The sequence below is a fragment of the Monodon monoceros genome, unplaced genomic scaffold (genome assembly GCF_005190385.1).
Source record: "Monodon monoceros isolate NGI ecotype Baffin Bay Population unplaced genomic scaffold, NGI_Narwhal_1 Super_Scaffold_18, whole genome shotgun sequence".
In the NCBI taxonomy this organism is placed as follows: Eukaryota; Metazoa; Chordata; class Mammalia; order Artiodactyla; family Monodontidae; genus Monodon; species Monodon monoceros.
The window spans coordinates 125,647,000-125,664,782 of NW_021703774.1; the positions used below are offsets into that span (position 1 = coordinate 125,647,000).

Below are 17,783 nucleotides of genomic sequence, written 5' to 3' on the forward strand. Positions count from 1 at the left end.
TGTTGTGCCGAAGCATTGCCATGAAGATAAGGACTGAAACTTCAAAAATTCGACCTGGATGAGAACATCCGTTTTCTTTTTTATAAATGATTCTCGTGATACTGTCTCTCTTTGTCTCTTCATCATATCTTTTTCTTTCTCTCAGTTTTCTTAACTTCACTGTTCCTGTCTACCTTTTCTTCCTGACCTTATCCTTTCCTTCCCTTCCAGCCTAAAGCCTTTGTATTTCATCACCAGCCAGTTTCCCTTTCATATCATCTTCTCCGCTCTATTAAACACCACTTCACCCCCACCTGATTTCAGCCACTTCTGCCCCTGACCCTAACCCTCTCTTGCTAATCACCTCAGACCTTGTGCCAGCTTGCTTGTCAGCAGCTCCTGTGTGAAGCAACCAGTGCTAACCAGCTACCCTCAAACCAGGAAAAGAAATACATCATTAAATACCAAGTTGTAATTTGGAAAAAAAACCCAAAACACATCAGATTTGATTGGAATGCCTTTTATTGCATTCTAATAGGTTAATGATAGGAATGAGAAATAAAAACATGGCAGTAGCTAGCATGTTACACAGCAGTAACAGTAGAAGCTAAGTTCTCGTGTCCTTTGTTCACTCATTCATTCACTCAGCATCCACTTATTCTGTGTTTGTTATATTGCCACTAATGTTTCAGTGGTCTGGGCTTTTTTTTTTTTTTTAATTTTTTTATTTTTTCGGCTGTGTCGGGTCTTCGTTGAGGCATGTGGGATCTTTTGTTGTGGTGCGGGCTCCTCTCTAGTTGTGGCGCATAGGCTCCAGAGTGCCTGGGCTCTGTAGTTTGTGTCACGCAGGCTCTCTCGTTGAGGCGCACGAGCTCAGTAGTTGTGTCGTGCGGGCTTAGTTGCCCCGCAGCATGAGGGATCTTAGGTCCCTGACCAGGGATTGAACTCGTGTCCCCTGCATTGGAAGGTGGATTCTTTACCGCTGGACCACCAGGGAAGTCCCCAGTGGTCTCGGCTTTTGATGAATAGAGCTTGGTGAAGCCTGTGACCTTGTCTGGGAATTTAATGCTTGCTTGATTTTTTGAGCTGGAGAAAGGCCACCTCTACTGACACAACTTCACCTATGCATAGAAGTTTGTCTTATTACACTTGGACTGCTATAACAAAATACCAGAGACTGGCTATCTTATAGAGAACAGAAATTATTTTATTTCTCACAGTTCTGAAGGCAGGAAGTCCAAGATCAGAGTGCCAACGTGGTTGGGTAAGGGCCTTCTTCTGGGTCACAGACTTCTTGTTGTAACCTCACATTGTAGAAGGGGCTGGAGAGCTCTGTGGGGTCTGTTACAAGAGCACTAATACCTGAGGGCTCCACCCTCTTGGCCTAATCACCTCCCAAAGGCTCCACATCACACTGGGTGTTAGGATTCCAACATGTGAATTTTGGGGAGACAAAAAAATTCAGACCTAACAAGGTTATATTTACTAACACAGTGTACACTGAAGGTGTGTGTGTATGTATGCCATGAACATACAGTATATTGTTTTCTAAAGACTATGAGCGTATGTTTCCATTTTAGCAAGCTTGGAATGAAATGCAGTAATTTGAATGTCTCATTAGGATTATTCAAATGGCATTTTGTGAGTAAAAGGAGTAAAAACATGAAGACTGGAAAAGATAGGAGCCTTAGCCATCTGCTTCTGCTCTGGGGTGTTTGGGACCTTCTCCCAAATGCACTAATTCAAGCAAAACATAATTAATTTTAAAAATCTGCATAGTGAAACTTCTACTAGTTGGAAACAAATGGGAAAGAAGACTTGCCTGAAAGCTTGAACAGTGGAATACATAAAAAAGAATAAAGAATACCTGGATCAGTGCTCACGGAACATTCTCCAGGATAGATCATATCTTGGGCCACAAATCAAGCCTTGGTAAATTTAAGAAAATTGAAATTGTATCAAGTATCTTTTCCAACCACAATGCTATGAGACTAGATATCAGTTACAGGAAAAAGTCTGTAAAAAATACAAATACATGGAGGCTAAACAATACACTACTTAATAACCTAGAGATCACTGAAGAAATCAAAGAGGAAATCAAAAAATACATAGAAACAAATGACAATGAAAACACGACGACCCAAAACCTATCGGATGCAGCAAAAGCAGTTCTAAGAGGGAAGTTTACAGCAATACAATCCTACCTCAAGAAACAAGAAACATCTCAAATAAACAACCTAACCTTACACCTAAAGCAATTAGAGAAAGAAGAACAAAAGAACTCCAAAGGTAGCAGAAGGAAAGAAATAATAAAGATCAGATCAGAAATAAATGAAAAAGAAATGAAGGAAACGATAGCAAAGATCAGTAAAACTAAAGGTTGGTTCTTTGAGAAGATTAACAAAATTGGTAAACCATTAGCCAGACTCATTGAGAAAAAAAGGGAGAAGACTCAAATCAGTAGAATTAGAAATGAAAAAGGAGAAGTAACAACTGACACTGCAGAAATACAAAGGATCATGAGAGATTACTATAAGCAACTATATGCCAATAAAATGGACAACCTGAAAGAAATGGACAAATTCTTAGAAAAGCACAGCCTTCCGAGACTGAACCAGGAAGAAATGGAAAACATAAACAGACCACTCACAAGAACTGAAATTGAGACAGTGATTAAAAATCTTCCAACAAACAAAAGCCCAGGACCTGATGGCTTCACAGGTGAATTCTATCAAACATTTAGAGAAGAGCTAACACCTATCCTTCTCAAACTCTTCCAAAGTATAGCAGAGGGAGGAACACTCCCAAACTCATTCTACGAGACCACCATCACCCTGATACCAAAACCAGACAATGATGCCACAAAGAAAGGAGACTACAAGCCAATATCACTGATGAACATAGATGCAAAAAGCCTCGACAAAATACTAGCGAATCCAACGGCACATTAAAAGGATCATACACCATGATCAAGTGGGGTTTACCCCAGGAATGCAAGGATTCTTCAATATACATAAATCAATGTGATACACCATATTAACAAACCTGAAGAATAAAAACAATATGATCACCTCAGTAGATGCAGAAAAAAACTTTCGACAAAGTTCAACACCCATTTATGATTTAAAAAGAACCCTTCAGAAAGTAGGCATAGAGGGAGTTTACCTCAACATAATAAAGGCCATATGTGACAAACCCACAGCCAACGTCATTCTCAATGGTGAAAAACTGAAACCATTTCCACTAAGATCAGGAACAAGACAAGGTTGCCCACTCTCACCACTGTTATTCAACATAGTTTTGGAAGTTTTAGCCACAGCAATCAGAGGAGAAAAAGAAATAAAAGGAATCCAAATCAGAAAGGAAGAAGTAAAGCTGTCACTGTTTGCAGATGACATACTATACATAGAGAATCCTAAAGATGCTACCAGAAAACTACTAGAGCTAATCAATGAATTTGGTAAAGTAGCAGGATATAAAATCAATGCACAGAAATCTCTTGCATTCCTATACACTAATGATGAAAAATCTGGAAGTGAAATTAAGGAAACACTCCCATTTACCACTGCAACAAAAAGAATAAAATACCTAGGAATAAACCTACCTAAGGAGACAAAAGACCTGTATGCAGAAAACTGTAAGACACTGATGAAAGAAATTAGAGATGATACAAACAGAGAGATATACCACGTTCTTGGATTGGAAGAATCAACATTGCGAAAATGACTATAATACCCAGAGCAATCTACAGATTCAGTGCAGTCCCTATCAAACTACCAATGGCAGTTTTCACAGAACTAGAGCAAAAAATTTCACCATTTGTGTGGAAACACAAAAGACCCCGAATAGCCAAAGCAATCTTGAGAAAGAAGAACTGAGCTGGAGGAATCAGGCTCCCTGTAGTATAGTCTGACTTCAGACTATACTACAAAGCTACAGTAATCAAGACAGTATGGTACTGGCACAGAAACAGAAATATAGATCAGTGGAACAGGATAGAAGGCCCAGAGATAAACCCACACACATATGGTCACCTTCACCTTGTTTTTGATAAAGGAGGCAAGAATATACAGTGGAGAAAAGACAGCCTCTTCAATAAGTGTTGCTGGGAAAACTACAGCTACATGTAAAAGAATGAAATTAAAACACTCCCTAACACCATACACAAAAATAAACTCAAAATGGATTAAAGACCTAAATGTAAGGCCAGACACTATAAAACTCTTAGAGGAAAACATAGGCAGAACACTCTGTGACATAAATCATAGCAAGATCCTTTTTGACCCACCTCCTAGAGAAATAAAGCCAAAAATAAATGAGACCTAATGAAACTTAAAAGCTTTTACACAGCAAAGGAAACCATAAACAAGACGAAAAGACAACCCTTGGAATGGGAGAAAATATTTGCAAATGGAGCAGCTGACAAAGGATTAATCTCCAAAATCTACAAGCAGCTCATGTAGCTCAATTTCAAATAAACAACCCAATCCATAAGTGGGCAGAAGACCTAAATAGACATTTCTGCAAAGCAGATATACAGATTGCCAACAAACACATGAAAGGATGCTCAACATCACTAATCATGAGAGAAATGCAAATCAAAACTACAATGAGGTATCACCTCACACCAGTCAGAATGGCCATCATCAAAAAATCTCCAAACAATAAATGCTGGAGAGGGTGTGGAGAAAAGTGAACCCTCTTGCACTGTTGGTGGGAATGTAAATTGATACAACCACTATGGAGAACAGTATGGAGGTTCCTTAAAGAACTAAAAACTACCATACAACCCAGCAATCCCACTACTGGGCATATACCCAGAGAAAACCATAATTCAAAAAGAGACATGCACCGCAGTGTTCATTGCAGCACTATTTACAATACCCAGGACATGGAACCAGTCTAAATGTCCATCGACAGATGAATGGATAAAGAAGATGTGGCACATATATACAGTGGAATATTACTCAGCCATAAAGAGAAACAAAATTGAGTTATTTGTAGTGAGGTGGACGGACCTAGAGTCTGTCATGCAGAGTGAGGTAAGTCAGAAGGAGAAAAACACATACCATATTCTAACGCATATGTATGGAATCTTAAAAAGAAAATGGTACTGATGAGCCTAGTTGCAGGGCAGGAATAAAGATGTAGGCATAGAAAATGGACTTGAGTACACGGGGTGGGAGGGGGAGGCTGGGGTGAAGTGAGAGTAGTATTGACATACGTACACTACCGGATGTAAAATAGATAGCTAGTGGGAAGCAGCAGCATAGCACAGGGAGATCAGCTTGGTGCTTTGTGATGACCTAGAGGGGTGGGATAGGGAGGGTGGGAGGGAGTTTCAAGAGGAAGGGGATATGGGGACATGTGTTTGCATATGGCTGATTCACTTTGGTGTACAACAGAAACTAACACAGTATTGTGAAGCAATTATCCTACAATAAAGATCTATTAAAAAAAAAAGACATCAGTCCTCCCTAAATTGATTTGTAGATGCAGTGTATTGCCAATTCAGATTCTAACAGGGATACTATGGTACTTGACAGGTAGACTCTAAAATGTACGTGGAAGTGTGAAAGACCCAAAATGATGGTAAAAATGAACACGAGAACGGAGGGCCCACACCACAGCTATCAACACTTGCCATAAAGCAGCCCCAAGTTAGGCAAGGTAGTATTGCCAAAGGAGGTGATAAATTGGCTGGACATAAAGTACAGAGTCTAGAATTAGACCCACACATAATAAAAAGTTAACGACAGTGCAGAGTAAGAGTAATGGGAGAGGAAGAACTTTGCAATAAATAGTACTGGTTCAGTTGCTTATCCATATTTTTAAAAGGTCAACTAGGTTATCCATCTCATGTTATACAAAAAAATTTAAATAAATTTAAACTCAAAAGGTAAAGAATAGCTGGAAATGGTAACTCAGTAGAAAGACCTCTATCATGTTAAAATTAATAAGGATACAGCTTAATGTGTATGTCATTTTGAGAGGATTACCACCATGAGAATAAGGACCAAAAAGCTGGCCTTATATGGCTTTTTATATAGCTTAATATGGTTTTAGGTTTTACGTTTAAGGATTTGATAAAAATTATTTGTGATTACAGTGCATATATTTTAACCTGAGCAGTGCTGACTTGACTTCACTTTACATCACCAATTCTATTTAGAGATAAATGGACATTTTAAGAGTGTCTGAGGGCTTCTCTGGTGGCACGGTGGTTGAGTGTCCGCCTGCCGATGCAGGGGACACAGGGTCATGCCCCAGTCCGGGAAGATCCCACATGCCGCGGAGCGGCTGGACCCGTGAGCCATGGCCGCTGAGCCTGCACGTCCGGAGCCTGTGCTCTGCAATGGGAGAGGCCACAACAGTGAGAGGCCCGCGTACAGCAAAAAAATAATAAAATAAAATAAAATACAAAATAAAAAGAGTGTCTGAAATGTTCTCTCTGTTGAGATCAGTAGTATCCTTTACTTTGTCATTATTCTTTTCCTTAATAGTTTTGGACAGATGGTACAATGCTAAACACTTTTGAACATGTCTCAAGTTCCAAACTGGGAAAAATCTGATGTAGAAGGATTTAGGCTAATGCGAATAGCAGAGTAAAGGTCTTAATTATATTCCATTCAGTAGGTGGTTTTGGTGTGAGCTGAGTCTTCTAGCTTTTTTGTAGTCTTTACTCCCTGTAGTCTTTACTCCTGCGTTTCACTAGTATGTTTTATTGCACTCAGATGTAGCTCCTGTATCTTCTCAGGAGCCCTTCTCATGAGCTCCTTAAAATTAGGGGAATCCTGGCATGTCTGGGCTGAGCACACACTTCTAACACATCTTATTTGTATGCTTTCATTGTACCTAGGAACCTGAGGCTCAGAAAGGTGGAGATTTATTGTGGCAGACTCTATAATGGGCCTGGCACACTTTATAAATTCCACTTTGCTGCAGGTCTGGGAAGGGCCCAAAGAGGTTTATTATGCTAGAAAAGTGTTATTCTTTCCTTCAGAACCCATCTTTTTCATTTTCTAATAGTTATTCCTTAAGGACACCAGTAGGAATGTATTGGGTTGGCCAAAAAGTTCATTTGGGTTTTCCCCTAAGATGTTACAGAAAAGCCTGAATGAACTTTCTGGCCAACCCAATGTAAGTGCACTTAGATAAAATGTATGCATATATTGCTTTACTTCATAGAAGCAACCCCACGCCCAACCCTGTGTCCTGATATTTTCAGTTCAGAATTGACATTAGGCTGTGGAAGCATCTGAACTGGTCCCCTCTCCTATCATCCTTATTAACCTTTAAAACATTTTATACTGTTTTACCAAAACAGACCAAAGGTATTACTGAAAAGTTGACTATACATTGGATCCATGAACATTTCTCTCCTTTGTATGCATTTCCTCACTGCTTAGAGTAGAAGTTTATTGGAAAAGAAGTTTTGAGTATGTGCATTTGAGAGAGAAGGGTAAAGGAAAAAGAAAAACAAGTACAGGCATGAAAGGTAGTAGTATTTAGCTCCCCTCTTCCTTTTGCTTTAAAGCTTCAAAAGGTAGTATGGAATAGTGGGAGCAAACCTTCCCCATGTATTTGGAGATTTGGGTTCAAGACCTGGCTTTTGTCATTATCTTACTCTGTGGGTCCTTACTCTCTGAGCCAATATTCGATTGTTTGTCCCCTATTTATTGTGTCAGACATTGCAGATACAATAGAGAATAAAACTGACACAGCCCTGCCTTCTTGGTGCTTACATTAAGAAGAAAATGGTGACTGAGAATGGGGTGGTGAGAAATTGTTGGATGTGTGACTTTTTGAAGCTAAGCTGATAAGAATTGGTGATGGTTTGGATATGGGATGTGAGAAAAAGAGAGATGTCAAGACTGACCTCTGAACTTTTTGCTCAATGTGGTGAATAGTGGTGACATTTACTGAGTTGTCAAACTCAGGGTAGGAGGGAGGTGGTGTGTGGTGGTGTTGCAGTAATTGTGTTGTTTTTTTATATTGGCTTTAGACGCTTATTAACTCCCAAGTGGAGATGTTGAAGAAGTAATTGGGTATTTGCGATGGGAGTTCCGAGATATGTTTGGAAATTGTTAGCATGTAAGTGCCATTTCAACCATGCAACTCATTGTGATTGCTTTGGTAGTGAGTGTGGATAGAGGAAAGGTGAAGATCCAGGCCTGAGTCCCAGGGCTCACCAGTATTTGGAGATTGGGAAGTGGAGGAGGCTCTAGCCTCTGAAAATGAGGATGCTAGAACCTGACCCCCCCACACACAATTGTTATAGGGATTGTGTAAGATATTACACTTGAACACACACTGAAAATTATTAAGTGCTAAACTGCATGAATAAATATAGAAGTAGGGGAAGTTATTTAGGGAAATTCACTTTTCCCACTTGATTTTTCTTCTGAAAATCTGTTTGTATGGGATTGGATGAGGTGTGTCTGAATTTGGTATGTCGCAGAGGTTCCCACTGTGTAGGTTCTATAACTGGTGGGGAGAGGGGAAGGGGTTGGGGAGGATGTTTGGGAAATTTTACAAGAGGCCTACCACATGATGTATGCTTTAAATATGCTTTTATTTGTTTTTTTTTTAATCAGTCCAAGAAAATATACAGCAGAAGGATCATGAGCTATTACTATTAACAGGGTTCTCATATTAAAAGAGTTTAACACCGATATTTGACATACTTTATATGCATGTATACATCTCTGTGTATGTGTACTAAGTATGAATTGGGTACAGTTGGATTCTGTTTTTGTGAACAGGTATCTGCTTGAGTTCCCAAATTTTAGTGAGCTGTTTGAACTTGCCATATCTCAATCTCTGCCCCCTGTCTTTTCTATCGTCTTCCCTTAACTGGGAACGAGGCAGGGTTTCCTGAAAAGTGGGCTCTCTTCTGGGAAGACTCTCTGGCCAGCTGCCAGTGTGTCATATAACTTATCCAATCACATGGTGAAAAGAGAAGACTTGCAAAAAGATCAGGGATGAAAACAGGAAAATCAAGTGGGTTGAAGGGGAAAGAAGCGAGAAGGCCGAGGCAACTAAAGGCAGAGGATCATTTGGGACAGAGTTGAGGAAAGGTGCCTCCACTCTGTCCCAGGTGGCTGCTCCTCTCTCTCTCTCTGGGTTTTCTTTGTGATCAGATGCTATTCTCAGAATTGCAAGGACTTTCCCCAGGTGTTTGGGTTATTGGGTAATAGGGAAATGTAACTTTTCCCAGGCATTACCTTCCAGAACACCTGCTTGAGGTGACATTACAAAAATACCCTGTTCTCCCCCACTCTTTTATGAGTACCTTTTTAGTTGATCTGATTAAACTGAAATTTTAGATTTTATTTCTGTGCTTGTATCTGTCCAATTTGAGGACATGTGTGTGTGTGTCAGGAGGGGAGAGAGAGAGAGAGAGAGAATATGAATATACGTGATTGAATGAACGGGTGGATGAATAACGAATGAATACCTTTTCTGAAGAATCTGTTATATTAAACTAGATAGTTTAAAGCCCCAGGAATGAAGGCTTTCTGAGAGTGATACTCTTAGGTAAATTTATAGAATTTGAGAAGTGAAAGAGAACACAGAGATCATATGACTCAGACTTTTCCAAATATATATTCCATAAAAAAGAAGTCCCTAGGTCAAATAATTTTGCAAAAGTTGGAGACTTACTACACTTATTACCAGATTAAAGGCTGAGTTTCTTTAAACTAGTGGTTACCAGTGGGGAGAGAGCAATATAGGGTTAGGGGCTTAAGAGGTATATAAACTATTAGGTATAAAATAAGCTACAAGGATATTTTGAACAACATGGAGAATATAGTCAATATTTTATAATTATATGTGGAATATAACCTTTAAAAATTGTGAAATCACTGTATTGTACACCTGTAATTTATATAATACCGTACAGCAGCTATATGTCAATAAAACATTTTTTTAAAAACGCTGAGCGTTCTTGTTTAAAATACTGTTTAACTAGTGTTTCCCCAATTTATTTCACTACGGACCTCCTTTTTCCTTCTCCCTGTCTTCTGAGCTATATATGTATAGAACAATTATCATTGCATAGAAATACAAGGTTCCAGAAAACATGGTTTGGGAATGCTGATTTAATCTAATCCTTGTATTTATTTTGGACTTGCCACTTAACTTCTCTTGGTCTTTGTTTTTTTTTTTTAATTTTTATTGGAGTAGAGTTGCTTTACAATGTTGTGTTAGTTTCTACTGTACAACAAAGTGAATCGGCTCTACGTATACATATATCCCCTCTTTTTTGGATTTCCTTCCCATTTAGGTCACCACAGAGCATTGAGTAGAGTTCCCTGTGCTATACAGTAGGTTCTCATTAGTTATCTGTTTTATACATAGTATCAGTAGTATATATATGTCAATCCCAATCTCCTAATTCATCCCACCCCACCTTCCCCCTTGGTGTCCATACGTTCTCTACATATGTGTCTCTATTTCTGCTTTGTAAATAATATCGTCTATACCAGTTTTTTCAGATTCCACATATATGTGTTAATATACGATACTTGTTTTTCTCTTTCTGACTTGGTCTTTGTCCGTGTTTATAATGAGTAGATTGAATGAATTAATCACTAATGTCACTCCTGGCTGTGACATTTTCTGGTTCAGATTCATTAACCTAACCAACATTTAAAAAGTTATATCTGTTTCTGTATTAAAGAATCTTGTTTTTCTTGTTTCTCATTATAACCATAGCCCCTAGTACAGTGCCTGGCACATAGTAGTATCTAAGTGTTGTTGAACAAATATATATATACCTATTAATTTCACAGCACTGTGCCAACTATGCCTTGAAGCCTCAAGAGAAGGCTTGAGAAGAAAAGATCTTGTTCTTGCCCTCTAGGAACTTACAGTCAAGCTGGTGACTTTCCCAAGTGCATGGGATGTGCCAGGGAGAAAACCTAAGTTAGATTTTGATTGTAGGATAATCTGTAGGATGATAATGTATTGAACATGATTTCTGACCCTGAGTCGGATGTGTGGGCTAGAACACAGGTGGGTTGTGTCATCATAACTTTCATGAGAAAAGGTGTCATTTAGAGTTTATGGTCAAGGTAGCAACCACGTAGTTCTTTGTTTGTTTATTTATTTATGGCTGCGTTGGGTCTTCATTGCTGCGCGTGGGCTTTCCCTAGTTGCGGTGAGCGGGGGCTGCTCTTCGTTGCGGTGCGCGGGCTTCTCATTGTGGTGGCTTCTCTTGTTGCGGAGCACGGGCTCTAGGCACACAGGCTTCAGTAGTTGTGACATGCAGGCTTCAGTAGTTGTGGCTCGCGGGCTCTAGAGTGCACGTTAAGTAGTTGTGGTGCCGGGTTTAGTTGCTCCACGGCATGTGGGATCTTCCTGGACCAGGGCTTGAACCCGTGTCCCCTGAATTGGCAGGCGGATTCTTAACCACTGTGCCACCAGGAAAGCCCCCGCCATGTAGTTCTTTTGTCCCTGGCAAGGACTTTATATTACCATCATCTGGTATTAGTCAAAATTTTTTTAAAATTCTTACGAACTTTTATTCTTTTTTTTTTCACATTTAAAAAATACATTTCTAATATGTTGTTTACTTTAGACCTTCTAGTTTCATAGATCATTCATTCATTCGTTTAGATATAATTGACGTATAGCATTATTAGTTTTAGGTATACAACATAACTTGATATATGTTTATACTTGGAAATGATTACCACGGTAAATTTAATGTCTATCACCACACATAGTTACCATTTTTTTTCTTACAATGAGAACTTTTAAGATTTACTCTTTCAGTAACTTACAGATATACAATACAGTATTGATAACTGTAGTCACTGTGCTGTACATTACATCCTCAGGACTTATTATCTTATAACTGGAAGTTTGTACCTTTTCACCCCCTTCACCCGTTTCACCTACCCTTCTACCCCCCACCTCTGGCAACCACCAATCTAGTCTCAGTATCTGTGAGTTTGGTTTTTGTTTTTGTTTTTTTAAGATTCCACATGTAAGTGAGATCATGCAGTATGTCTTGCTCTGACTTATTTCACTTAGCATAGTGCCTTCAAGGTCCATTGATGTTGTCACAAATGGCAGAGTTTCCTCCTTTTTTGTGGCTGAATAATATTCCATTATGTATATATTAATTTTCTATATCAGTCATTCTTTGATAGACACTTAAGTTGTTTCTGTGTCTTGGCTATTGTAAATAATGCTGCAGTTAAACATAGGGGGTGCAGATATCTTTTCGAGTTAGTGTTTTCATTTCCTTCAGATAAATACCTGAATCATATGGTAGTTCTATTTTAATATTTTGAGGAACCTCCTACTCTATTTCATAGTGGCTGCACCAGTTTACATTCCCACCAACAGTGCACAAGAGTTCTCTTTTCTCCATATCCTCGTCAACACTTGTTATTCTTTGTTTTTTTGATAATAGCTATTCTAACAGATATGAGGTGATATCTCATTGTGGTTTTGGTTTGCATTTCTCTGATGATTAGTGATGTTGAGTGCTTTTTAATGTACCTGTTGGCCATCTGTATGTCTTCTTTGGAAAAACATCTATTCAGATCCTCTGACCATTTTTTAATTGGATTGTTTGTGGAATTTTGTTCTGTTTTTGCTATTGAGTTATGAGTTCCTTACATATTTTGGATATTAACCCCTTATCAGATATATGACTTGAAAATATTTTCTCCCATTCAGTAGGTTGCCTTTTCATTCTGTTGATAGTTTCCTTTGCTGTGCAGAAGCATTTTAACTTGATGTACTACCCCATGTTTCTTTTTGTTTTGTTGCCTTTGCTTTTGGTGTCAAATTGAAAAAAATCACCAAGACTAAAATCAAGACATCAAGGAACTTACTGCCTGTGTTTTCTTCTAGGAGTTTTGTGGTTTCAGGTCTTATGTGTAAGTCTATAATCTATTTTGAGTTGACTTTTGTGTATGGCATAAGATAGTGGCCCAGTTTCATTTTTTTTTTTATAGACAGGATTGTAGGCAGTTTAATATAATTTGCTTCAATACAATTTAAACAACAAATATTGTTGCATGAATGAATGAATAATGTTAATATACAATATTTCCACTTAGTTGATGACAGTTTTTATAATCGTCTACAATAGCCTTAGATGTGAAATTATAAAAGTGAAATTATAAATATTTTAGGTGGTAAATGGCAGGATCCAGTTTCATTGTTTTGCATGTGGCTGTTCAGTTTTCCAAACACCATTTATTGAAGCCCATTTTATAAAGAAATCGAGGCATAGAGATTTAGGAACATGGATGAACCTTGAAAAAGTTATTATGTTAGGTGCAATAGGCCGGACACAAAAGGCCACATAATGTATGATTCCGTTTATATGAAATGTCCAGAATAGGCAAATAAATTAATGACTGTCAGGGGATGTAGAGGGGAGAATGGAGAGTGACTACTAATGGGCATGAACATGAAAATGTTCTAGAATTAGATAGTGGTAATGGTTGTACAACTTTATGAACATACTAAAAGTTGCTGAATTGTATACTTTAAAAATAAATTTAAAAAATTTAAATGCCTTGAAATATAATTGTAGGTAAGAGAATATTTTAAAACTACCTGTAAATTTGGTTCACAATTTATCATTGATTCTTCTGTAACAGAAATCAACATTTGGTCCGTAATTATTATGAACTTGGGTTTTTATTTCACTTGCTGGCTGAATTGATTTGATGTACAGTATTAGACTTTCTTTATCATTTCGCCTAGGCGACTCCCGACACGTTGCAAAATCTCAGGTGGGGGAAGATACAAAAAAATACAAAGTTAAGTAGTTTTGCACAATTCAATAAAGCCTATAACTACATTTACTCTTATAAAACAGTTTCTTAAATGCAAACCGGTATATAATATTGACATGGATTAGGTGAGTACTTCTAGAGGGAAGTGGGGATGGTCAGGGGAGGCATCCTGGAAAAGGAAATGTTTAAGCATCTGTTCCTTCCACAAGCATTTATTGAATATCTGCTGTACCCTAGGCACTGTTGTTGGGTGCTGTGTATAGCCAGATAACAGCTACAGTCCCTGCCCTCATGGGGCTCAAAGACAGTGGAGAAGACACAATTCTACAGATGGTCACAGAGCAGGATTATAAGTGCTGCTGTAAAGGTAAGCACAGGTTGCTCTGGATGCCTCAGCTTGGCAGGTGCATCAAGTCAGGGAAGCCTGGATGATGGATATGATTTCTGAGCTGTGAACTGAAGAATGAATGGGGGTGGCAAAGGCTTGGAGGACAAGGGTGTACTGGATTCCAGGACTGGATTCCAGAAACTGCAAATAGTACATTGGAGTTTGGGGTACAAACAGTGATAAGCCATGGGAGGTTAGATCACAAGTAGCTATGAAGGCCATCTTAAGAGAGTAGAAAATAAAGGAGTTTAAGAGAAAGCATAAGATTTTCAGATTTGCAGTTTAGAAATAGGCTGCATCGTGGAGACTGGAATAGAGGCATATGAGAAGGAAAGCAGAAACTTTTCAGGACAGTGTTGCCCTAATTGGAGAGAGAAATCATGGGATGATGGAAAGAAGTGGATGGAGACAAAGGAGTTAGAATGATTGGGGCTTATTCACCAGTTGGATGTGTAAGCGATCTGTGACTCCCAGGCCCTCTCTCCACTCCTCCATCGTCTCTTCCATCTCAGTCTGACCCCAGCGTACCTTTCTCGGTCTGATTTCCTGCTTCTCTTCATGAATATGCTGAAGTCTGCTTACTGTCCACCAAATAGGCTTGCTGGTTTTCTTCCTGCTGCCTTTGATCACACCTTTATCTTCATCTGGAATGGAGCGTGCTTTTTTCTCTTTACCTTTCTAAATCTGACTTATGAAGCCTTTGGAATTGTTCTGTGCACCAGTGACCTCTTTCTCCTCTGAAGTCATAGCACTTCATACCTCTATCACTTATTAACAAATAATTACATTTTGGCTTGTCACATCTCTTAGTTGCTTTGGGTTGTTGGTAACTGTTGAACTGTTTTAAAATTACAGCAGGCAGAGCAGGATATATTGATAGGATGGCTTAAATAGTGGACTAGGAATCATCTCTCCTAAACGCCCCAATCCCAACCCTAACTCCTTGTGTAACTTGGGCGAATTACTTTTCCCCCCTGAATGGAATAACACATAGTTGTGGTAGAATACTTGAAAAATCTTAAAGAATGTACAAAATGAAGTCATCACTATCCCCACAGACACCCAAGATAATCACTGTTATTAAATGGGTAATTTTTCCTGCAGTGTCCTCCCCATCTTCCATCTTTTTTCTCTCTCTAGGATTATTTGTGTGTGTCTATGCAACATAGCTAGGCTCCTCCTCTGCATGCTGTTTTGTAACCTGCCTTTTTCATTAACATATTGTGGGGTTACTGAATCAGAATGTGAGGGTTTTTAAGTCCAAACTGATATATGAGGCCAAATTGTCCTCAAGAAAGGTTGCACCAAAAAACTGAGTAGTGATTATCTCTGGGAAGTAGGGAGAGGAACTTTAGCTTTTCAGTGATATGTTTCTATATTATTGAATGTATATTTTTATTATCATGAGTCTAAGTAACTTTTATAGTTTGAAGATGACAGTAATTTATACTTCTAACTAATCCAGGATCGTATCTATGTTTATAAACAGCTACACCACCTTTACTGATTGGATAGATAAAAAATAGCATCCTGTTATTTTAATTTGACTGTTAGTGAAATATGACCTTTTCACCATGATCATTTGTCATTTTTTCTTTAGTTGTTTCCATTTCCTTTGCCTCCTGATGACTTGGATTTGAGTCCCAGGTAATAAATACATATGACCTTTTACAAGTCACTTAAGTATCTCTAGGCCTTAGTTTACTTATGATCAAAATAAGAGGAATGATACTTAAAATTATTGTGAGGATTAATGGAGATCATATATTGAAAGTGCTTTTTGTAAGCTGTAAAAAGTATATAATTGTATTTATTGACTGTGTTTATTGATTTTGTATTGATTTTGATTAGTTAATGGTTATGTATAGTTACGCCAACTTTGCTTTTTTGTATTCATTTGGAGAAAGGCTAAAAAGACAGAGGTTCCTTCATTAATATTTGTTTTAGTACAGTGTGAGATCCATGAGATGTGGCATCTGAGGATCAGTTTTGTGCTGCATTTCTGCTACTTACTAGCTGTGTGTACCCGTGTAATGCACTGGACAAACACAGTTCTTTTGGCCAAGACAGAAATGTTCAGGTACCACCTGGCTAGACACACATCAGAGAGCTGCATGGGTTGATAAAACGTTCATGTAAACTAATGGAGACTGTTTATTCTTTTTTCTTTATTTTTTAAAGTTAATTTTTATTGGAGTATAGTTGATTTACAATGTTGTGTTTCTGCTGTACAGCAAAGTGAATCAATTATACATATACATATATCCACTCTTTTTTTAGATTCTTTTCCATATAGGTCATTACAGAGTATTGAGTAGAGTTCCCTGTGCTATACAGTAGGTTTTTATTAGTTATCTATTTTATATATAGTAGTGTGTATATGTCAATCCCAGTCTCCCAATTTATCCCTCCTCCCCACTTTCCTCCTTGGGAACTATAAGTTTGTTTTCTACATCTGTGACTCTATTACTGTTTTGTAAATAAGTTCATTTGTACCATTTTTTTAGATTCTACATATAAGCTATATCATACATTTGTCTTTGTCTGACTTATTTCACTCAGTATGACAGTCTCTAGGTCCATCCTTGTCTCTGCAAATGACATTTTCGTTCTTTTTTTTATGACCACAGAGACTGTTGAAATGAATGCTAGTACAAAGGAACTTGTTCATGCAAATTCCACTAACCGGATTCCCCTCCCGCCCCCCAGTTCCACCCCTTACAGTTCTGTGAAATGAAAATTGGTCATAATCATGATTCTAAGGCCTGAGAAGGTCTGATATGCTCTTCTGAATCATCAAAGGCAGAGAAATTTCCATTGAACATGATTTTTGTGAATTCTGCCATATTTAGATCCCTGGAAATGTGCGTACCTTATATCTATCAATTATCCAGGACATTGACTCTGGATAAGAGGGAAACAAGGCTGTGTAAACAACTCTGCTGAGTAATAGGTGACCTCCTAACCTCCTATTTCTGACTCTGTGTTTCCTTTTATCCAAGGACAAGATGTTATAAAAATAATTCAGAGTGACTCCCAAGGGTAGCCCCGTGAACAACTCTGTGAGGCTGCACTGCAGAGGAAGATTAATCAACAGCAGCAGAATATTCGTTCCCCCAGTGCTGTTAGGAAATGTCCCAGCCAGGCTGGCTCTTCAGCCATGAGGACAAAAGCTTTGGGAAAGTTTTTTCTGACTCATTCACAGTGTAATTTGCAGAAGAAAACCTCTAGCTTCTTATTTTATTATTATTTTTTAAAAGTTGTTCTTTGTGGGAGTTATGTGTGTGTAGTAAGGTGGGGTTAGAGTATGGATCCCCCCCATGAATATTCAAATTAGCTCTTACCAGTGGCAATATTTGCGGCTGTTTGCTCAGTTAACTTTTATTGTCCTGGAATGTTCACACTGAGGGAAAGGGGAGGTGGAGAATCTTAGTGTACAGTGCCTGTATATCCATCAGGGACTAGTTGACTCATTTAAAATATTTTAAAAGAGGATATTATTTTCTGCAGATGAATTTAAAGTGTCCCCATGCTTTTCCCTGTCATCTCCTTGTGTCTGAGTTCCCCCCATCTCTACATAGCACATATTCACATACTGGGGGACTTTTCTTGTTTCTGAGGAATTCATGTGAGTCTGGGGATTT

General features: G+C 38.4%; 1 protein-coding gene across 4 annotated transcripts in view; it reads left to right on the forward strand.

Moving 5' to 3' along the window:
- The window catches only part of JAK1 (Janus kinase 1), a 139,151-nt gene that overhangs the window by 57,355 nt on the left and 64,013 nt on the right, over positions 1 to 17,783 (forward strand). The window contains exon 1 of one of the 4 annotated variants that reach the window (XM_029227835.1): positions 15,740 to 15,786. The exons of the other annotated variants lie outside the window; for them this stretch is intronic. The gene's annotated coding sequence lies outside the window, so the exon portion shown is untranslated. Of the gene's footprint in view, positions 1 to 15,739; positions 15,787 to 17,783 lie in introns of those variants that run through there. 4 annotated transcript variants of the gene reach the window in all.